General features: G+C 40.3%; 1 protein-coding gene across 7 annotated transcripts in view; it reads right to left on the bottom strand.

Annotated features, from left to right (window-relative positions):
• LOC140187428 (nuclear receptor coactivator 3-like) overlaps positions 1 to 24,260 on the bottom strand; it is a 227,932-nt gene that overhangs the window by 178,530 nt on the left and 25,142 nt on the right. For 6 of the 7 annotated variants that reach the window (XM_072242752.1, XM_072242823.1, XM_072242775.1 and 3 more), the window contains exon 2: positions 12,969 to 13,053. The gene's annotated coding sequence lies outside the window, so the exon portion shown is untranslated. Of the gene's footprint in view, positions 1 to 12,968; positions 13,054 to 14,287; positions 14,596 to 24,260 lie in introns of those variants that run through there. The other variant, XM_072242760.1, reaches the window with a different exon arrangement.

The raw sequence follows: 24,260 nt of genomic DNA, 5'->3' as shown, positions 1-24,260 counted from the left end.
ACTCAATAATACACAGCACTGTAATGAACGGCCAGCCAGTGGTGTAGTGGCAGAGGTGGGCAAGTGGTCCCAAGTTTGAACCTGGCTAGCTCCTTGGACATGTACGGGGTCTCTTCTTTGGATGCTAAATTTAAAATGGCTTCTTTGTTATGTTAATCTTTTAAATTGCTGCGTAGGTGGATTAAAATTGCTTCTATGTTATGTTAAGTGCTGAGAAAGTCTCTAGCTAGACATTTGCCTGGGTTAATACAGACAGCAGGGTGCTATTAGCCAATGGGTGTCCATGTTATTGTTCTTGGGATGATAATGCTGTCTCATATGAGTGGGAACGGGGTTTTTGGCAGGGAGTCGGAGGAGAGACGGGGAGGACGACAGACGTGCGGAAAGGCTCCGGTCAATCACTCCAGGTGGTCCCGAGCTGCGACTCGATGGGGTCCGGGTGGTCCCAAGCCACGACTCAGCGGGGTCCGGGTGGTCCCGAGCCGTGACTCGACGGGGTCCGGGTGGTCCCAAGGAACTTTCTGAGCTCCAACTTGTGCACGAAGAACTTGAACTTTGATAAGTCTGGCGCCTTTTTCCATTACTTCTTTTCCTGTATCGAATTTATATTAATTTCATACTTAGTGATATCTATAAAGTGTACTTGGTAAAACGTACTGTGTGTGCTGGCTGATGATTGATGTTTGGGACTGATTTGCATGGCAACCGACCAGCAGGAGGCGTCCAGGCGGGCGCCGGGCGGGATTTTCCCTAGATATATAGGAGCCAATATAGCGGAGCTTTACACACACATTCCATTTGTGCTGGGATGAGTATCGAGCTAGCAACTCGGCCTCATAAAAAACAAGACAAATGCTAAGCAAACAACAAAGGTTGCAGACTGATGTGCCACAAGGCACGGAGAGAAACGACAAATGGCAATGAATAGCCGCACAAATACACAAGACCGATAAGCAAGGAAAATAAAGCGAGGAGAAAGAGGAAACTAGTTTGCCATTTGTAACTTGTCCATAGTTCCCCAAAAGTGGCGATACATGTAGACATGATGATGAAGGCAGATTTTGGCATGCATGCGTTCAGACAGGACATTGAGTACCAAGGTTAGGAAATCACGTTACAGCTGTATATGACATTGATGAAACCACATCTGAACGACTGTGCGCTCTGCTGGTTGGCATACTACAGGAAGGAGGTGATTAAGATAAAGAGGGTGCAGAAAAGATTCACAAGAATGTTGCCAGAACTGGAGGACTCAAGTTATGTCAAGACTAGGATTGTTTTCCTTGGACAAAAGAAGTTGAAGAGAGAGCTTATCGAGATTTATAAAATTGCGAGCGGCACAAATAAGGTGGATAATCACAGCCTTTCTTTCCAAACTATCCCCCCCACCACGACCCCGCAAGGAAGGGGAATCTAAAAGTAGAAGGCCTGTCTGTGTCTGTGAAGGAGTACGAAAGGGGCTTTTTTTTTTGCTGTTGTCTTGTTTTGTTCTGTTGTTGTTGCTGCTCGTGTCATTCTGCTGAGCATTGTGGGCATGCTGTGGTTGGCACTCGCATGGCAGCACTTGCCCCCAACACCTCCTTTGGTGTGTTGGTTGCTAATACAAACAATGCATTTCACTGTATGTTTTAATGTACCTGAATTTGAAGGTGAGAGGCAAGATTTAAAGGGGATCTGACAGCTTCTTGACTTTTTCTTCACAAAGTGGGCATATTGAACGAGCGGCTAGAGGAAATGGTAAGGCACATAAAATTACACCATTTAAAAGGCATTTTATGTACATGGACAGGAAGAGACGTGGACCAAATGCAAGCAAATGCGACCAGCTCAGCAAGGAACCTTGGTTTGCATGGATGAGTTGGGCCAAAGGGCCTGCTTCTGTGCCGTATAATTCTACGCACGTCAGACTTCTGAATTTAATAATCTTATGAGAGTTTGCATGTACAGGTGTCCATAAACTGAGCATTTGTAATGCAGGAACAGCTTGAAGATCACCATTTGTGTGGGCCACTAATTTACAGAAGAGTTTGTGTATATATTTCAATCTAAAGATCATATTTGCAAAGGATATACGATACAACTTCTGCCAATTTCAGCACAAATCACTTATTTACAAGCAACACACATCAAAGTTGCTGGTAAATGCAGCAGGCCAGGCAACATCTCTAGGAAGAGGTGCAGTCGACGTTTCAGGCCGAGACCTGAACTTCAATTAAAACTCCTGGCTTTCATGACAACATAGCTTTAATGAGCTTTAAAATAAACTACACTCATTAATTGGTGAGCAACTTGGATCTGTTTTAATCTGCCATATTACTCAATAATAATCAAGTTTTCATATGCGTAGCATGCACTCACACATAATTATTTGTTTTTTTATTTACAGGTACAGCACAGTAACAGGCCCTTCCCCCCAACGGGCCCATGCTGCCCAGTTACACCCACGTGATCAATTCATCTACTAGCCCGTGCATCTTTGGAATGTGGGAGGAAATTGGAGACCTGGAAGAAATTGTGTTCATGGAGAGAATGCACAAATTCCTGACAGACAATGACAGGAACTGAACCTGGGTCACAGGCACTGTAAAGCTTTACGCTAACCACTATGCTACCGTACACCTTACAGAACGGTATTCGTCATATGGTAAGAGTGGCCCAACAATTTCAAATGGATACACTTTCCCTACAAGAAGATTATTGAATTAAAATTGGAAGAGCAGATTTCATAATAAATCATTAACCTAATTGCTACTGAAGCAATCAAAAAAGTACAAAAGGTCTGGAATTCAAGCACTCAGTGGAAGGGTGCACAAAATCAATAGTGCACAGACTTGAATTTAGTTTCAGTAATCTCTCATTTAATTCACACTTCATCCTTCAAATCGCTGCAGCAGTAGTGATAGCTTACTTGAAGCTTTCACCTGCTGAAATAGAGGATACATTACCCAACTGTATAAAATAACCAACTTAATTTAAATCAAGTACTTCACTGCATTAAGCAGCTCAATACAAACTTGATAAGTGTATGTAACAGAGTGAATTCACAAAGTTCGTTCACATTTCAATCAGTACAACCCCATTTTGCCTAATGTTGCTACATCAAGTCCTTTATGTCTATTTCAAGATAAGTTCTAATTTTTCACTCAAGATTTTGGACTCTGAATCTGTCTACAGTTTTCATAGTTCTGTTTAGAAGTCTGGTGGTATATTTTGCAATTATATCTGAGGAGGATCCTCCATAATTCTGAGGGACTGACCAAACTGAAGTCTATGACAAGTTCAACACAATCCGAATGATGGCTGATGCCAATCCCTATATATTTATGATAAAAGGAAATATAGTCTCCATTTCCCTCTATATCGGTGCTGCCTCGCCTGCTAGGTATCCACAACTTTTTCTATTTAATTTCAGATCTCTTGCATCTGTAGTTTTGTTTGTAACTTTCCAGATTTTTCAACAAATGCTACTTATCATGAACTTCAGTATCTATGAGGCGCTATGGACACAGTCTGTTCCTGATGGTCAATGGCAAAATAATTACTTTGTAAATCCTCCATTACAAGATCCTCAAGTCCTATGGCATAAGTTCTCTTGCAACAGTATTTCCATTGCAATTGTAGTTTCAGGTTCTTGATTAGTAAGGATGTCAAAGGTTTTTGAGAGAAGGCAGAGAATGGGGTTGAGAGAGAAAATAAATCAGCTATGATTAAATGGCAGAGCAGATTTGATAGGCTCAATGCCTAATTCTGTTCCTATTGTGCCTTAGTGTTATGTCTTCATGGAGATAATAGGTGGATAGGCTATTAAACCAACAATCAGCTGCAGTGGTGACATGGTTACATGGATATCCTTGCAGTCACCTGTTCAGATCATGATATAGGAATAAAGGTAGGCGGTTGAGTCATGCACTTAACTTTGAAACAAAATACCCTATTGGTTATGATAAAACCATTCTAAACTTATAACCAAGAGGAAGATGCAAGCATGTTGGTTTTCCATTCCTCTCCTGCCTGTGGACTTTTTCCTCAGGGTGGGAGAGTCTAGCACTAGAGGACACAGGTTTAAGATGAGAGGAGGGAATTTAAAAGATCTGAGGGTAGCTTTTTCCCGCCAACAAAGGTAGCAGACATCTGAAATAAGTGGCCAAAAGTGGTAGAGACAGATAAAGTTGAATTTAAAAGGTGTCTGGAGTGGGGGATGTAGCCCTTTACTTGGGTAAATTAGATTAACATTATTAAGCATCAGTCAGTATGGATGAGGGGGGCTGAACGGGTCCATTTCTATAGGGTATGACTCGAGCAATCAGAATCCTGAATATTGCAGCAGACTCCCTCTTAGGCCTTCTCTATACTTCCATAAAAGTTGCTGGTGACTTTTATGTGTGTTGCTTGAAATTCCAGCATCTGCAGATTTCCTCCTGTTTGCTATTACTTCCCTAGTCAGGACATATGTGCTGATAACAATGGCATGCTGGTTCCATGACACAGTAAACCCAAAGGTTGAGAGGCATTTTTTACCCCATGGGGAAGCCACCAAGACAGCAGATAGGCTATTGCTTTCTAATCTACCAATTTTCCCCTTTGAACTTCCAGAAGATGCATCAACAAACTTGTTCCATGATTTGGCCTGTGGTTCACTCAGGGCAGCGTACAAGTTCCTGGGTTTTTAAAGTGTGGCATTCATGTCTGCTGCCACTGCATGCTCCATGAGGTTTGACATAGCAAACATCATTTAATGAGTCCTGATGTAGAGTTTTGATAAAAAGTCAACAATTTCTTTCTCCCCACAAATGTTTGTTTGACCTGTTGTATTCCTCCAGCAAATGTTCTAGATTTCAGCATCTGCAGTCTCTTGTGTCTTCACTTGTACAGTCCAAAATGCTTGCAAGCAAATTCTTTTCATCTGGGATTGCCAGCTACCACAAAATCTTGATCACCCATTTTCTCTAATATTTCAGTCTTGAGCTTGTTCAAGACAATGCAAAACTGAGCGAATAATCACCAGATCTTATTTTGCTTCTTACAATGAAATTGTTGCTACACATCAAGATTATTCAAAGTGCGATGGCTAAATTACCAGAGACCTAAACTAACAACACTGAGACAATACACATAACAGCAACTTTCAAATCTGACCATGCTAACCTCCAAATCACAGGGCCATTCTAACTTGGAAATAGAATCACAGCCTCTTTATCACTGCTGAGACCAAATTCTTGTTCCCTCCCAAAAGTATTACAGGAGTATTTCTATGGTAAGGTTTGAGAAATTAGCTCATCACCATCTTCTTAGGGGCAACTACAGACGAACAATAAATACTGGTCTTGTCAATAATGCCAAAATTCTGAAGAATAAATTAAAATATTCTAACTGCAAAGCCCTCTGGAATGCACTACGATCAGAAAAATAGCTTCATGTAAAAGATGGCTATCACAAGGTTTATTCATTGCTTGGTTTTTATATTCAATATCTTTAAGAATTTAGCTAGTTACTATAAATTTCAATTTTCATCAATTGCCTTGAAGGTTAAAAAGAAAGAAAATGTTTTTTTTTCAACACTGCTGATACTTAACATTTGTAAAATAAATTATTTTGTAAACTTGGGTTCACGTTAGCCTCAACTCAAGCTGGTGTCACTCTGCAATAATCTTCCATAATATTATCATATTTATAAATATGAGGAGTGCAAATACATTGATTTGATTAAACTGATTTTTTTTTTACTTTTTTTCCACCCACTGCAAAAAAGCAAATATGGTTTCAATTTTAAAAGCTGTAACAAATTATCTTCATCAGGGACTCTGGTGATTTAATACAGCTGTAAGGTAGACCATCAGAGAAATTTCATATGGCATGAATCACCAAAATCCTGCCAGCAATTTATATGCATTCAACCAGCATTCTAAAGCCACTTAAATCTTGGAATTTTCATTACACCTATCAGCAGAAACACTTATCTTTCAAAATGATGAGAAACTCTGCAAAAGTTATAATTAAACAGTTTTCAAAAAAAAAAATGATACCAGGAACATTTTGTTCTCAAGAGTATTCCCCTGGTAACACTGAAACAGTAAAAAACTGTAACACTGGCAAGTTCTTTTAGTTCAACAAAAACCACTGCTACAGCTCACAAACCTTTAACTCTTTGGCTGACACCATGCAATAACTATATTTCAGTCAGATGATACTCAGATAGCAGCAAACAATGCTTGGGTCAGAATAGCTCCCTCCCATTTTGAGTTAATTATTATAATGCTTTATCCACATAGAATTCTGGGAATGAAAAACATGAAACAGGTTCTTCAAAAGACTTTGAACCAAAATAGAACACTGCAAACAAAAGCAGGACTTCAAAAGTCAGGCGGCAAAGTACTCATGACTCAGTGCCATATGGAGTGGGCTATAATTAATGCAGCAAACTGATGAAGGGGTGAAAACGATTTAAAATAAAGTAGGTGAGATTGCAGATAGTTGAGTAAGAGTGAATAAACAATGTTGCATCTATCCTCCATACACGCAGCACTACATTTCTCAATTCTTCTACTCCTCTGCACCACACTTAAAATTTCAGCTAGTAAGTCCAAAGGCTTTTTTCAGTCCCCATTTTGTCCTCGAATTTTCTATTGCGACAATTCTCGACCATTTTTCTCCAACTCTGAAAATTTTGGCTTAAACTACCTTTACAGTGAACTATAACCTCAAATGCATTAACTTTTTGAATAATGAATTGCTGTTGGGGCAGAGGGTGTCAATCTTTGTACAGTATCCGTTTTCCTTATTCAGGAGTGGACTTGTTTTTCTACAATAAAAATTTGCTAGTCTTTAATAAGATAGCAAATAAATTATTATACTTTTTCTAGAACTAACTTTTGAAGACTACTTTATCCTTTGTGGTTCAGATCTAAAATGGAGAAAAAGGAGGGAAATGCTTTATTCAAAGATTAGCATTGTTTCTGTAACATCCAGCAATGCCACTGCTACAACACTGCACCAAAAGCTTCAAAACTCAAGCAGAATAGCCCACTTATCATCTCTCTCTGACACAGTGGGGTCAAGAAAACAACCTCTCCCTCATTGTCACAAAAACAAAGGAGCTGATTGTGGATTACAGAAGGAATGGAGATGGGCTAACCCCTATTGACATCAATGGATCTGGGGTTGAGAGGGCAAACAGCTTCAAGTCCCTCGGCATCCACATCACTAAGGACCTCACGTGCTCTGTACACACCAACTGTGTGGTGAAAAAGGCACAACAGCGCCTCTTTCACATCTGATGGTTGAGGAGGTTTGGTAATGGGCCCCCAAATCCTAAAAACTTTCTACAGGGACACAATTGAGAGCATCACTGCCTGGTATGGGAACTGTACCTCCCTTAATTGTAGTACTCTGCAGAGAGGATAGCCCTGCGCATGTGTATTTGAGAACTTCCCATGATTCTGGACATTTACAAGGACAGGGCCTGTAGGATCATTGGGGACCCGAGTCACTCCAACTACAATCTATTCCAGCCCCTACCATCTGGGAAACGGCATAAAAGCCAGGACCAACAGGCTCCAGAAAGCTTCTTCCAACAGGCCATCAGACTGATGAACTCACGATGATTTGACTGTACTCTATATTACATTGACTGTTCTATTTATTATAAATTACTATGATTGCACATTTTGACAGACATAAAGAAAAGATTTTTTATTCCTCATGTATGTGAAGGGTGGAAGAAATAAAGTCAATTGAATAATCCAACCAGATTTAAGGAACAGCAGAAAATCCAATGTGCATCTCAAAAGCCCTCAAAGATTCACTGCACAGTAAATGTCATCTGGCCACAGAGATCTGAGGTGGTGTCACTGTGGAGCATAAATACCTCTCCACTCAATTAAACTTATTAACATATCCTACTTTCTCAGGCATGTGCATCCAGCTTGCCCCTCCAATGTAGCCACACCAGTGACTTCATATACTTTGAGTTCCATATTCTAATCAACCTTCAGGTAAATTTACTTGTATTCTATTGTAACTAGCATGTGGCCATCATCCTAGAACAGCCTTGTGCAACCATTTTGCCCTGGAGGAACCCTTGAAATAATTTCCAGGTCTCAGGGAAAAATTAAAAATTAAAAATTATTAAATCTACAGCTCACGGTACCTTAGCATGATCAGTAAGTTGTAGATATAATAATCCTAAAGTAATTGTCAATGCTCTTTTGAGTTGAGATTGAATTTTTGGCCAAACTTTTTAAAAAAAAAACAAGTAGATTCCTTTTCTTTAAATTAATCTTTTTCTCCTTCATAAATTTTAAAAACTCAATAAGGCAAACATAATAAATTTCTGTTAAATAACTGGCTTAAGCCAAAATGGGATTTAGTCTTTCTGAAGGTAGGCTCAGTTGATTTAATGTAAATAGAAGTTGTAAATTGATTTTAATTTATGCTATTTACAACATGAAAATTTATTGACAATACTGAATAGTAAAGTTACTAAATGTATAAGCCAAAGCAATACAAATAAAGATATAGCCTAAGACAATTTTACACAAGACTTTGAAAAAACATTTTCTAGCTAAGTGACATGATCAGGCTCATATATGGGCGTAGCATGTGAAACCAGTGCTTGTTTTTTTTTTACTGCACAAATACTTAATTCTGGGTCAAACTTGAATCACACAGAGTTCTTCTTCTCTCATAGTCAAATTCTCAGGCTGAGCAGAAGATTCAGAGAAAGGGTTCCTCACCCAATCATACACTTGTGTTGAAAGGGAGGAAACATACTGTTCAATTTTGTTCTACAGTTCTTCCAGGCGGTTTTCTTTAAGACTCTAGATTGAGCAGCTGAGTTGCAGCACATAAATATTCCTTCTTTAGATTGAAAATTTCCCTCTAATTTCTTACTACACAAGTAGAGTTTGTTCTTTCCCATAAGTCAGTTGGCGATGAACAAGGGGAATTTTGGGAGGTAATTCAGGGGGGAGAAGCTGACGTCACAGCCCGGTTGGGTGAGTCCATTCAATGCTCGGAACACACAATTCATGCTCATCAGCCTACCATCCTTCCTTCTGCGCAATACAGTGCTACCAATTATCAACGACCTCCCCTATCCCGCATGAAAAACTGAGAATGGACTCGGCCACATGAACACTGTCGTACTGCACACTGCCATACTGAGCTGAAAGGCCCCTAATGAGATTGCTAATGGGGCTGTTCAGTCACTGCCTACCATGTGAGCGTTAGCTTCTCGCAAACTTTGAAAAACGTCTATTTTTAAGTCATGAAACCTCCTCCTAGAAAGTGAAAATATCAGGTCAATTCAGAACCTTAATCATTTTCATCAGACAACACCCATAAAAGTTGCTGGTGAATGCAGCAGGCCAGGCTGCACCTCTTCCTAGAGATGCTGCCTGGCCTGCTGCGTTCACCAGCAACTTTTATGTGTGTTGCTTGAATTTCCAGCATCTGCAGAATTCCTGTTGTTTTCATTTTCATCAGGTCCCCTTTCAGCCTTTGCTTTTCTAAGGACATCAGCTCTGATCCTGCTTTATCTTCCCAGGGGTATACCTTATCAGTTTAGAGATCATTCCATATTCTCCAGCACCCAAATCCTTTCCAAATTTGAAACCAGATATGCAGGAAGACATGGTGCACTACAATTCACAACACAAAGGTATAACGAACAATGGACGTAGTCAAGGGTAGGGCTAGCAAATTGAAAACCTTGGAGGTTAGGCAAAGGCACAATCAAAGATCAGGTCACTTTGTTACTTTTGAAAGAAGGATTGTAGTTGGAAAGCAAAAAAAAATGTACAATGAATTCCAAAAATTTGAAAAACAGCAATTTATCAAATTGGGAGAGAAATTAAAAAGTGTATGAAATATGTGCATGAAAACCTACAGTGCCATGAATATACACTCAGTGGCACTTTATTAGGTACATCTCGTTAATGCAAATATCTAAACAACCAATCATGTGGCAACAACTCCATGCATAAAAGCATGCAGACATGGTGAAGAGATTCAGTTGATATTCAGACCAAACATCAGAATGGGGAAAAAAATGTGATCTAAGTGACTTCGACTGTGGAATGACTGTTGATGCCAGATGGGGTGGTTTGAGTGTCTCAGAAACTGCTGATCTCCTGGGATTTTCACACAAAACAGTCTCCAGAGTTTACAGAGAATGGTGAGAAAACCAAGAAAAATACTGAGCAGCAGTTCTGTGGCCAAATTGTCTTGTTAATGAGAGAAATCAGAGAACGGCCAGACTGGTTCAAGCTGACAGGAGGGCAACAATCACTCATAACCACGCATTACAACAGTAGAAAAAAATTTATGAATTCACAACACGCTGAAACTTGAAGTGGATGGGTTACAACAGCAGAAGGACGTACCCAATAAAGTAACATTTGAGTGTAATTGAAAACACAATGCAAACTTAATGCTGGAGCACAGAAAGATAGTGGACACAAGTTGCAAAAGTGGAGCCTTGTGGAAAGTTTAAATTGGGAGGCTAGCAAAACAACACTGAAGCAAGTTTTGTAGGTGAGGATTCTGGTAACAAGGAAATGTTGCAGTTTCACAAACAGCTAGATGATATGAGCAAAAAAACAAGTTCAACAATGACCTGAAGTCACACATTTCAGGTGTCAGCTTGCAAAGACAGCCTGGAAAAGCTGATATTCTCCAAGTGAAAGGGTGGAAGTGCTGAAAGAAACCAAACAGCAGTGCCCGTATGGCCAATTTTTAGATTGAGAAATAACTGCTTGGCTAGTTATTCTATCAGGACCAGCAATTATCAGTATAGCAATACAGTTTCGTCAGAGAATATCACAGCAAGTACCTGCACAACCAACTCTCATTAGCACATTAACAGATACCATCATAAAAGGCAGAAATTTCTCTCCAGTCATCTGGGATAAATGTTAATAACTTCATATTCACACTATTTCATTTCCAAAAATCAGGTCTTATTAACATCAATGGAACTGAATTTAAGAAAACAAAATATAATAATCAGCTGCCACTTTGCATGCTTTTTTTGTAACTGTTGACTTATTCCTACAGGCTGGGGTAGAAAGTGACCATATAAACAAAAGAAAATTTACCAGACCAACTAGGGTTTAGCTAGAAGACAAGTCAGGGTACTTCATTTTGAGGCTGACAACTAAGAGAGGAGGGAAATTCTAAAGCCTACATAGGCAAACATGTGCAAGGTGATGCATTTAGATATCCAAGAACAGATGATGATTCTATAAATGCATTACCTGAAATCAAAGTCAAGGAAGTGGTAAAGGGAAAAAAGGATGTGGTTATGCTATCTGGAAAGGAAATATGGAGCTAAAATATTATGATAATGGGAGTGTCAGGAAATTATAAGAGCAATGCAGATGATTTTGAAAGCAAATGCCTTAATTCTAGGACACAGAACAAGGGCCAATGGAAGGATGGAGGATAGTTTCAAATTTACTTTTTTTTCTTATTATTTGTTCTAAGTTCAGAATATAAGGGTCCTACGGCTATTTTTTGTTTCAAAAATGTCTCCATTTTTTGCCTTCTCAGGTATTCACTCAGCATCAAAGATTACCTGTTTTCACTTTAATTTTGGTTTTGCATTGACAGATCAAGCCAATGTGAGACCTGCAGACTTGACTACAGACAAGGCAAAAGATGAGTGGGTAGTTGAGAATTGCTACACTCCTTTCCCCGACTTACGTGGGCTTCCATGTGCTTGGGGTTCATGTGACATACTGCATGGTCCTTTCATTTTGAGCAGATATGGGCCATGGATTTCCAAGAATCAATGAAGATACAAAATTCTTTGCCCATCACCACCCCCCACAAAAAAGTTTTTCAGGAAATACATCAATCTTTTCTTCTGATGAAGGGTCCCGGCCTGAAACGTCGACTGCACCTCTTCCTACAGATGCTGCCTGGCCTGCTGCGTTCACCAGCAACTTTGATGTGTGTTGCTTGAATTTCCAGCATCTGCAGAATTCCTGTTGTTTGCGTTTAAAATCTTTTCTTCTATTCACTTAGTACTTTCTTCCCATTATAAATTTCAGAAAGGAGCATACAAATAGTGTGGTCTACTCATCAGTTCCAAGAGTGCTCTAGGGCCTCAATCCTGGCATTGTCAACCCTCCCCTCCCATCCCCCAACTACCAAACGGATTGCAGTATTCCTACAATGTAGTGCACTACAATACCTGCTAGGTACCCCAAATCTCAAAAGAAAACAGGAATGCAAAAATCACATCTGCATACAACCCACAAGTTTTGTGTTGAGCTTGAGAACTTGATCTTTAGACTCTTTTCTTCAGCCAAAGGCCAAGCTGCACACTGGAAGGCTTGGTAAATTTCATCTCTGAGGGCTGCCTTTGCTGTGAGGTGGTCCACGTATTTGATGGTATCAACAGGCACACTCTCAAAAGTTACCAGAATTAGTCATCTTCTTACCTGAAGATGGCAATGATTATAACATCTGGCAGTACTAACCTACCTCAGATGTAGACAAAGAGATTGTAAATATGTAACTGACAAATCTCAGGGTTGTATACTGCATACATACTTTGGTCATTTTTAATCACATTAATCCTGGTCATTTTTAATTACATTAATCCTGGTTCACCATTCCAGAGTCTCTTTTTAGTTGTTAATTTTTGGAAGCTCCAGGAAGAATACACCATAATTCCTGGCAGGGATGCTTGAGGACAGCAGATATTTTGTGGTCCTTCAGTGGCAAAAGAGCCCCATACCAATATGGGAATTCTAAACCAATTCAGTTATAGTTGCATGGTGGTTAAATCCAATGGCTTGCACCACACTTCAATTCCCACCACAGAAGCTAGGTAATTTAAAATTAAGTGAAAAAACATTTTATATTTAATAATTAGCAAGTATCAGTAACCATTAGACCACTGAACGTTTGTGAAAAACCATGGTAGGCATCCTTGGGGGAAAGAAATCCACCATCCTTACCTGGTCTTGTCTACATGCAACTTCCTCAGTTCTGGATCAATTGTGGATCTTCAATAATACCAGCTTTGCCAGTGATGTGTGGATCCTGTAATTAAATTAAAACTCAATTACAATAATATAGAATATTCAGTTAGTTTGTTGAATTTTATAAACAAGTCCCAAACATCAGTTGTTACTTTGAAACCAAACTTTTAAGAATTCAAATCACATAAACGTCATCCAACAAGGACTTGAAATCTTGTAGCCACACTTCATTTTTAGCTAAACTGTCACATCCCATTTGATAAAGAGCATGCTTACAAAGCAAAGTCTCAACTTAGAATTATTCAGAATTGCAAAAACATATTCCAAAGCCTCAGAAGTGCAGATAATGCTCTATAGATTATATTTCTTCTTCTACTCCACCAAAACAAGAACACTTGAAAACTGCAGAAACATTCTTTCTTCTCTTTTGGATACCATTAATTCACAAGTGCCAGAAGCCCTAGATAGTAATGGTCAACATCCACTTCAACAAAAAGTGTGCAACAGAACTCATCCCAATTGCATTTTTATCCAAGAACCATAATCTGCCATTCCACCAGAAACTATTGACTGTAGTATAGCAACAAGACCTTCAGCAACTTTCTCCTTCTCAACTCAAGAGAAGCATAGACAACTCTTACACATTGATTTCCAACAAGTTTCAATTCTTCTGGCGAATTTAGTTTTTTTTAAATCTTTCACTATTCCTCAAGTGCAGGAACATTTTTACAGCAAACATGGGAAAATAAGTTGCTGGCTAGATTAATGAACAAGCCTATGACAAGTTTTGAATCTAGTTAAACCATATGCAACAATGTCAAAAGTTCACCAAAACAGTCCTGGCTTGCAGTTGTGGATTTATTTGTTAGGGTCATCCACTGTATAAAGAGATGTACGACACTGGTTAAGATTCCTTTTGCAATAAAAATTGAATGTTGTTTTAGTACTATGGAAATAAAACAATGGCGTCCTGTCTTTGCAAGCAGTTTTCTTCCCTTTTAACATCCCCCACCCCACCAAATACAGTTATGGTAAACCAGAGGGTTAGGGAGGGGTAGGGAGTTGGGGAAGGCATTTCTTAAATCAAGAATTTGTTTGTACAAAAGCTCCATTTGATCCCAATTGGTGACAGCATACTTAAAATGAAAATTGCAAGTGTCAACAGCTGAAAAAACACTTAGAACTCTGCAGAAAATAATCTTCCAAAAAAATGTTGAGTTCAACTAGCTCAGTTAATATCTTCAATATTATATGTTAACCACTGAAAAGGAAAAGCTTGCAAACATTTGACATACCAGCATTATTGGACAGCTTCTAGGCTATTGTTTGAAATGTGCATCAGTAAGCTGGGTGCTCAAATTGCTCAGAGATGATGATGAAAGCACAATTATATCTTTCTTCCAAAGACACAAAATAAGATAGGTGTACATTTGAGGATTGCTTCAGTTAGATTGGCCGGCTAATGGCGCAATGGGATCAGTGCCAGACACCGGAGCGAAGGCTCCCGAGTTCGAATCCAAGTCGGGCCACCAAGTACGCTTTCCATCCGTGCTGGGTTGAGCGTTGAGCATCGAGCCACTCGGCCTCGTAAAAAAAAAAAGGGTTGAGTCAGGAACGTTCATATCATGACCCGTTTAATCTGAAAGGAGACCATTCCTGACACCACGCGCCAGACAAGAATGGCTGACTGTCTGGTGCGACGCGCAAAAAAAAAGTTAGATTACAAATCTATTATGTAATGAAAAACAACCAAAACAGGTAACCACTTCAACCAAACCAGTTACAAAAGGTAATTCTTCAAAATTACAGAACAGCTACTGTACCAAAGCAAGCCATATCGTCTCTGCTGCAGTGTCTGAACCATTTGGAATTCTCTTTCGTTTGCATACCAAGCTCCCAACTGAATCTCATTCCTAAATGTGCCTCCACCACAACTGCTAACACTGTATTTGAGACCCTAAATATTCCTAAATGTTATTATGTCAAGGTTCATTTCACTTAGATTCAAAATCTTGGTTCTTGACACCTCCATGAACAAGAACAGTTTTGCCTTATGTATTCTATTCACACCCTTCATAATTCTGAAAACTGTGGATCTTCCTTTGCAACCTCCTCTATTACGAGAAAAAAAACACCCCAAACTCTACAACCTTTCTACTTATGTCTCTCCCTTATGTTTTAGTAAATCTGCATCCTAGCATCTTCCTTAAAAAGTACCCAGAACTATACACAATACTCCAACTGATAGTACCAAATGTTACACAAATATTCATGACCTCTTTGTTCTTTTAGTCTCTCCCCATTGAAAGCTCAAGATCTAGTATGGTTTTTTTTAATATACAAAAGCTAGGTTCTCAACCTACCTTGTGACATCTAGCTAATATTGCCTTTTATTCTTTCTACCAAAATGCAAATTGATTTTTTGAACACTAAATTTCATCCACCTTTCTACCAGCCTGTCATCGTCTCCCCAAAGACTACTGCGATTCTCCATGCAGTTCACTCTACCTCCAAAGTTTAGTGTCATCTGCAAAGTTTGAAATTGTACTTTGAGCATCAAATCAAATCATTAATCTACATCAAGCAGAAGTACCTCCACCAACCTATTCAGGAATCTCAATATATACTTTCTTCAGGTCTGAAATAAAAAAAAAAATCTTCCATCACAACTGTTTCTTGTTATTCCCAACAATGTGCTACATGTACATCCAATATAATGCCATTGAGTACAAATTTGATCAGCCTACAATACCCCTTATCAATACATTTTATGTTCATATGCTTCAACAATATTTCTTACTTGAATGCCTGTTTTTTGATAAAGTAACATTATCAGATTTGCTAGTACTAGTTCAGTAGTTTGCTCTTACCGATTCATATTTGTCCAAGTGACTGTTCACTGCCCTTGATCATTTCTATAACATACAGCAACATGGTAACACAGCAGACAACACAACATTTTACAGTGCCAACATTGGTTTAAATTCCCACTGCTGTGTGTAAGAGTACATTTTCCCCATGACCATGTAGGTTTCCTCTGGGTACTCTGGTTTCCTTTCATCTTTCCAGTACGTACGGTTTAGTAAGTTGCTGGCATGGTATGTTGGTGCCAGAAGCATGGCGACACATGCGGGCTGCCCCCAGTATAGATAATACTTGAGGTATTAAAGCCAGGGGCTCTGCAATTTTATCTCTTCCCTCAGATAGCCTAGTTGCAATCAGGATCAGATTAATCGCTGTTGGCGTTTCTGGTACCAGTTCTATCAATTTTTCACTCATCCAAAATACGTTATATCTCCCTATGCTTGCCCTCCAGCAGATCAGCATGCTTAGTAATGACTAACATTGATTTCAGATCTCTTTGTGTCTTTATCAGATTCCTCTTTTCTCTTACAGTTAACTGATTTCCTGACATGGAAAATACAAAATCACACTTCAATACTTTAGTTTCTGTGCTGTGTCTTCAGCTTCTGATGTTCTTTTATTTTTTTCTTCATTTAAATTTTACTATTTTTTGAGCCATAGAACAGAAAACAGAACTTTCAGCCCACCCTGTTCATGCCAACCATCAGTAATATATTTTCATTCTTTAGTCTTTTATAACTCAGTGTTTTAAAAGCTTATCCAGAATATTAAGAGTTTCTGCTTCTACATCCACTCAGGCAGCATGTTCCAGATTGCAACAACCTTCTCTGGGTAAAAAAAAAAAATCCTCTTACACTCTATGTCTCTTACCACGTGCCTTAAATCTATCCCTAGGTTTTACATACGTTGGGCGGGGTGGGATAAAATAAGGTATCCCCTATTATCCACGCTAAGCATATGAGATTTTTGCATTCTTCTATCAGGTTCCCTCTCGGCCCCCTCCATTTGGAAGGAAGCAAACCTAGTTTATAGAGGGCTTTCCTCACAACTCAAACGCTCCATTCCAGGCAACATACCGATGAATGTCCCCTGCATCTTTTCCAATACAATCACATCCTTCTCATAAACATAGTGACCTGAAATGCACGAAATATTACAGATGTGGCAAGACACCCCTGCCCTTCCACCTATGCCCTCAGTCTTTTCTTTTCACAGTGGAAATAAAAAGTGGTACGAACTACAACTGCTAAATCAGTCGCAGTGGTTTTGGGGAAAATCGTGACCTTAAGCAGCCAAATCCCATTGAAACTCTCAATTATTCCTGTTTTCTACTGCTGGCTGTGTCTTCATTTGTTTTGCTCAGAAAGAAAACTGAGTAAAGTGTAGTACTGAAATCATTATTTCACATTTTTTTCACATAAATATTTCCATATTGAAGCCCAAAATCAGTAACAAATATAACAGTTTAAAAAAGGATGAGAGAGTTACAAATGTGGAACATCATACAAGTTCAGTTATAAATTTTTTCCAGCTTTCTGATGTCATGCCTTGAGAATAGGCACCCTTTTTGAAGTAAAGTAAATTTATTATCACCATACACAACCAAGATTCATTTTCCTGTGGGCACTCACAGTAAACACAAAGAAACTCAATAAAATCAATGAAAATCACTCCCACCAAGACGGACAAACAACCCATGTGAAAAAGACAACTGTGAAAATACAAAGATGGAAATAAAACTCAGCAGGTCAGATGGCATCTATGGAAAAAAGTACAGTCGATGTGCATCAACTGTATTTTTTTTTCCCCCATACATGTTGGCTGGCCTGCTGAGTTCCTCCAGCATTTTGTGTGTGCTGCTTGGATTTCCAGCATCTGCAGATTCTCTTGTTTGTGAAGAGAGTGCATATAGATTGTGGGAACAGTTAAGTGATGAGGTGAGTGAAGTTCAGTAAGGTTATCCCCTGGTTCAAAAGCCTGATGTTGAGGGGTAATAACTGTTCCTGAACCTGGTGGTGTGGGTCTTGTGGCTCCTGTACCTCCTTCCTAATGGCAGCAGTGAAAGAGAGCATAGCCCGGGTGGTGGGGTTCCTTGTTGATGGATGCCACTCTCCTACAATAGGGCTCCTTGATGGGAGGGTTTTACCCAGGATGGGCTAGGTTGTATCACAACTTTTTGTAGGCTTTTTCTTTAAAGGGAATTGGCGTTTCCGTACCAGACTGTGATGCAACCAGTCAGTATACTCTTCACCACACACCTACAGATGTTTGTCAAAATTTTAGATGACATGCCGATTGTCCGCCAACTTCTATGAAAGTAGAGGCATTGTTTGCTTTCTTCATGATAACGGGTGCTGGACCCATGACAGATCCTCTGAAATGATACCGCCAAGGAATTTAAAGTTGCCAACCCTCTCCACCTCTGATCACCCGATGAAGACTGGTGTATGGACCCCCGATTTCCTCCTCCTGTAGTCAATAATCAGTTACTTGGTCGTGTTGACATTGAGCGAAAGGATGTTGTGCCACCAGGCAGCAAGATTTTCAATCTCCCTCCTATCCATCATCACATTTGATTTGGCCAATAACAATGGCGTTGTCCGCAAACATAAATATGGCATTGGAGCTGTGCTTGGCCTCAGTCATAAGTATAAAGCGATGAAGAATGAAGTGCTTCATTATCCTGAACTTTTTTTAAAAATATGGCAAGTCATAAAACCCAAGCACTAATTTTACTGGATAGTGCATAATTTCACAAAACATTGTAAAAAATGATGACTGCATTTGATTCAAAGGTAGACTGAAACACCTAAAAAAAAAACAAACAGGGCCATACAAAATAGGAAACGTACTTTCTTTAAGGAGCTTGGTTTTCTCTTACACACAGCATCAGATAAGTAGCATTCAAAAGAGGGAAAAAAATTATACTTTAAAAAACCCACTGTAGCACTAAATCAGTGCTACAGTGGGTATAGTAAGCAACACACACAAAATGAAGGAGAAACTCAGCAAGTAAGGCAGCTTCTATGGAGGAGAATAAACAGTTGACATTTCAGGCTGAGATCCTTCATCATGACTGGAAAGGAAACGGACAGAAGCCAGAGTAAGAAGGTGGGTGGTGGGGGGGGGGGGGGGGTGGAGAGGAAGGAGTACAAGCTGGCAGGTGATAGATGAGATCAAGTGGGGGGAGGGAATACAGAAGAAACCCAACAGGAGAGGGCAGTGGATCATGGAAGAAAGGGAAGGAGGAGGGGAACCAGAGGGAGGAGATGGGCAGGGGAGCAGAGGACAAGGAATGAGAGTAAACAGAAATGGAATAGAAAAAGGGAGGAGAGGAGAGAAATTACCAGAAGTTGGAGAAATTGATAGTCACGCCATCAGGTTGGAGGCTACCCAGTCCGAATATGTGTTGCTCCTCCAACCTGAATTTGGCCTCATCATGGCATTAGAGAAAACCATGGAGAGACATGTGAGAATGGGAAATTGAATTGAAATGGGTAGCCACTGGGTACTGAAAGTGCTCAAAGTGATCCCCCAATCTACATCCAGTCTCTCTGATGTATACAGGAGACTGCACCAGGAGCACTGGATACAATAGATGACTCCGAGAGACTTGCAGGTGAGCTGTTTGGGGCCCTGAATGGTAGTGAGAGAGGTGGTGTAGGGGCAGGTGTAGCTCTTGCCATACGCAAGGTCAAGTGCCAGGAGGGAGATGATTGGGAATGGACAAAGGAGTCACCAGAGAGCGGTCCCTATGAAAAGCTGAGAAGTGCGGTGGAAGGAAAAGATGTGTTTTGTGGTAGGATCCCATTGGAGATGGCAGATGTTATGCAGAATGATGTGCTTGATGCAGAGGCTTGTGGAGTGGTAGTTAAGGAAAAGGGGAACCCTATCCCTGTTATGGTGGGGTGAGGGTAGATGTACAGGAAATGATAGAGATGCAAGTGAAGGTACCATCATTAGTGATGGAAGTACTGCTATACTGAGGTAGTGATTAGGGCTATGCAGGTTGGTTCAAGAATCAATTGGATGAAGGAAAGTAGCTGTTCCTGAACCTGGTGGTGCAAGATTTCAGGCTTTGAGACCTCCTGCCTGCCGGCAGCTGCGAGAAAGTGGCGAGGCCTGGATAGTGGAAATCCTTGATGATAAACATTGCCTTCATGAGAGACTTTATGTAGATCAGGAGTTCCCAACGAGGGTCCACAGATCCCTTGCTGAACAGTATTGATCCATGGCATAAAAAAATGTCAAGAACCCCTGATGTAGATCTTCTCTAGTAGTTATTAATCTGGTATGCCGCAACTTCAATTTGCTGATTTATCGCATCGAGGATTAGGCCTGAAGCCACGGTGATGCTTGTTAGCAGCCACCTGGAGTGAGGAGACAAAGCTGTTGCACTTCACCTGGGGCAGTGTGGTATGATGTCCAGAACAGAGTCGAAGCTACCCTCCCAGGGTTTCCCTCGGCAGAAGACAAGCTCTGTTGTGGCATGCAAGTTTTTTTAAGTGACACTCAATGGACTCGGGCCACAAGCTGTGGGGTTGCTTGCTTTTCAGCCGCCAGGAGAGGCGTCCGAGCCACTGCGCTCTATTGGGAGTGGTGTAGCACGGTTGTGGCAACTGAAGTTTTAAAATGATCGGAGGGATCTGGACTATTTATATATACATTTGTCTGGTTGTGTTTTTAATAATATTCTATATGTGCTTGTATATGAGAGGACTGGGCCTGAAAGCCACAGTGCTGTCTAGTGGGCATCGGGTGGCCAGTCGACAGATGATATTCGTGGGCATCAGGTGGCCAGTCGACAGATAATATTAATGGGCATTGGGTGGCCAGTCAACAGATGATATTAGTGGGCCGTGGTCTGAAGATTTTTTATACTATGAAGTGGCGGGGGGGGGAGGGGGGAGGTGGACCTCAGGACATAACTTGATTGTGACTTTGTGCATGCTTACTGTGTGTGACTGCTGGCAGTGTATCTTTACACCTTGACCCCCATGGTAATGCTGTCTTGTTTGGCTATATCCATGAGTATTCTAATATGGTTAAATGACAGTTCAACTTGAATTGAATTGTTAATCTTAATAGTCTACATAATTGTACCCAATCTTTCGTATAAACTATAACTTGTTTTGGATCTTTTATGTATAAATGGCAAATGAAGCTGCCAATAATTTCATTTATCACAAAAAAAGGAAATTTACTGTATTTCCACCTCCTAAAGCACACAATAATTCCTCAAATGGCCGCATAGTTACTGATTGTAAGAGTAAAAATCAGATCTGCATTAAAAACAGAAGATGCTGGAAAGATTCAGCAGTTTAGGTAGAATCTGTAGAAAGAGAAACAATTAATTTTTCAGGCCCAGCACCGTTCAACTGAACTGGGAAGACAGAAAACTAGTTAGTTTGGGTAGCAGAAAAGGGGTGGGGGGAAGGTGGAGGTTGGGTGGAACAATGGAAATATCTTTGTTAACTGGGGCTAGACCAAGTGATTTAATATGGCAATTAAAGGGCCATTAAGATCAGTTTAAGCTTCTTTTCTGTGTAATGTACTTCTAAAAGCAAAGTTGCAGGACATGCCCAAATAACAAGATCATGCAAGGGAAGATGAAACAAGGCCAAAAAATAAAAAGGCAGATAGAACTGGCTGGTTCTACTGCAAACAAAGGGAAGAAGAGCCATCTAAAGTTGAGAAAGTCTGTACAAGAGACCCCGCATTATGGTCACTTGGGTTACAGAAATCAGACATTACAGAATTCACAAATCACTATTTAAAATTTCGAGAAACGGAATATAATTAGATTTCATGGAACTTAGTTGAAAAAAATAAATTTATAGACTTGTTCAACTCATTTCTTGACACATTCATAGATGTGGCTTCGTGTAATGAAAAATCATGATAAGGACCATTTTCTAGGAACAGAAACTTCACCCCCCCCCCACCCCCAGTATAGCAGCGTTTCCTGTATTGAGCTCTACAGACTACAGATGACTGTGTATGGCTCCACAAGTTTGTGTTGACAGTGAGGATAGGAATAAAATGAAGTAACAGATAATTTTGGAAAAGGGGCAGGGATTCGGATTTCTGCATCATTGGGTCCTCTTCTGGGGCAGGTGTGATCCGTACAAAAGGGTTGGGTTGCACTTGAATCCAAGGGGGAACCAACATCCTTGCAGGCAGGTTTGCTAGAGCTGTTGGGAGTAGTTTAAACTAATATGGCAGGGGATGGGAACCAGTATGATCAGAGCTGAGGATGAGCCAGCAAGTTAGCAAGTAGATGATGGGTATGACATGAACGTAAGGAAGTGCAAGCCAATGACTGGATACAAATGCAGACAGTGCAAACAGTTAAATTGTACCTCAGAGGCAAAATTCAAAAGGGCGAAGAATGCAAGACTGAAGGTGCTGCATTTAAGTGCACGTAGTATTCGGAATAATGTGGATGAACTCGTGTCGCAGTTCAAGATTGGTCAATATGACGTTGTGAGCATCACCGAGTCAAAGCTGAAAGAAGGTCATAGTTGGGAGTTTAATATCAAAGGATATACTTTGCATCGAAAGGACAGGCAGGGAGGCATTGGCAGTGGTGTGGCTCTGTTGGTAAGAGATGGATTTACATCTTTCGGAAGAGGTGACATAGGCAAGATGTGGGGTTGAGATTGCAAAGGGAGCTGGAAAGGGCATGTAATAAGGGTAATATCACAATTGAAATTGTGGTACATATACAATGACGGAAAGAAAAAGAAAATATGTAAGAGGATTGGGAAAATTAAGTTAGTGTTGGATCGCAAGAGATAGAATTTATTGAATGCCTACGAGATGCCTTTTTAGAGCAGCTGTGCTTGAGCCCACTCGGGGTAAAACCATCTTAGATTGGGTGTTGTGTAATAATCCAGATTTCATTAGGGAGCTTAAGGTAAAGGAGCCCTCAGGAGTCAGTGATCATAATATGATTGAATTCATACTGCAATTTGAGAAGGAGCAGCCTAAGTCACATGTATCAGTATCGCAATGGAATAAAAGGAATTACAGAGGCATGGGAGGGGAGCTTGCGTAGGTGGATTGAAGAGGGATATTGGAGGGAATGATGCTAGAGCAGAGATGGCTGAAGTTTCTGGGGACAGTTCATAAGGTGCAGAATAGATATATCCTACAGAAAAGGTTTTCAAATGGCAGAGGGAGGCAACCGTGGCTGACAAGAGAAGTTTAACACTGCATTAAAAGCCAAGGAAAGGGCAGATAAGGTAGCTAAAGTGAGTGGGAAATTGGATGATTGCAACCAAAAAACGCCATAAGAACGGAAAAGATGAACTATGAGGGCAACTAGCCAACAATATAAAGCATGATACTAAAAGATTTTCAGTTATTTAAAGAGTAAAATGGAGGTGAGAGTTGATATTGAACCACTGGAAAATGTTGCTGGTGAGATAGTACTGGGGGACAAAAAAATGGCAGATAAACTTAATGGGTACTTTGCATCAGTCTTCACTGTGGAAGACACTAACTGTGTGCCAGAGGTCCATGAATACCATTGCTATTACAAAGGAAAAAATGCTAGGCAAACTGAAAGGTCTTAAAGTGGATAAGTCACCTGGAACAGATGGACTACATCCCAGAGTTCTGAAAGATGTTGCTGAAGAGATAGCAGATGCATCAAGAATCACTTGATTCTGGCATGGTCCAGGAGGAAGGAAGGCAAAAGAAAGAAAATTATAGGCCAGTTAACCTAACCTCACTGGTTGGGAAAGTGTTGGAGTCTATTATTAAGGATGAGGTTTTGGGTATTTGAAGATTAATGATAAAATAAATCAAAGTCAGCCTGGCTTCTGTAAAGGGAAATCTTGCCTGACAAATCTGTTAGTTCTTCGAGCAAGTCACAAGCAGTACGGACAAAAGAGAGGCAATGGATGTCATTCAGAAGGCATTTGATAAGGTGCCACACAAGTGGCTGCTTAACAAGATAAAATCCCATGGCATTACAGGGAAGATACTGGCATGGATAGAGGAATGGCTGACAGGCAGGAGGCAGCAAGTGGGAATAAAGGGGGCCCTTTCTGGTTGGCTGCCAGAGACATATGGTGTTCCTCAAAGGTCAGTATTGGGACCACTACTTTTCACATTGTCATGACTTAGATAGTGGAATTGATGGCTTTGTGCCAAAGTTTGCAGATGATATGAAGATAGGTGAAAGTGTAGGTAGTGCTGAGGAAGCAATGCAAATGCAGGATTTAAACAAATTGGAAGAATTGGAAGCCTGACGAAGGGTGTCAGCCCGAAATGTCGACTGTACCTCTTCTTATAGATGCTGCCTGGCCTGCTGCATTCACCAGTATTTTTTATGTGTGTTGCTTGAATTTCCAGCACCTACAGATTTCCTCGAGTTTGCTCAGATGGAATAGT

Source organism: Mobula birostris, chromosome 2 (assembly GCF_030028105.1).
Source record: "Mobula birostris isolate sMobBir1 chromosome 2, sMobBir1.hap1, whole genome shotgun sequence".
Lineage (NCBI taxonomy): Eukaryota > Metazoa > Chordata > Chondrichthyes > Myliobatiformes > Myliobatidae > Mobula > Mobula birostris.
This window is presented reverse-complemented; position numbering and strand designations above follow the sequence as displayed.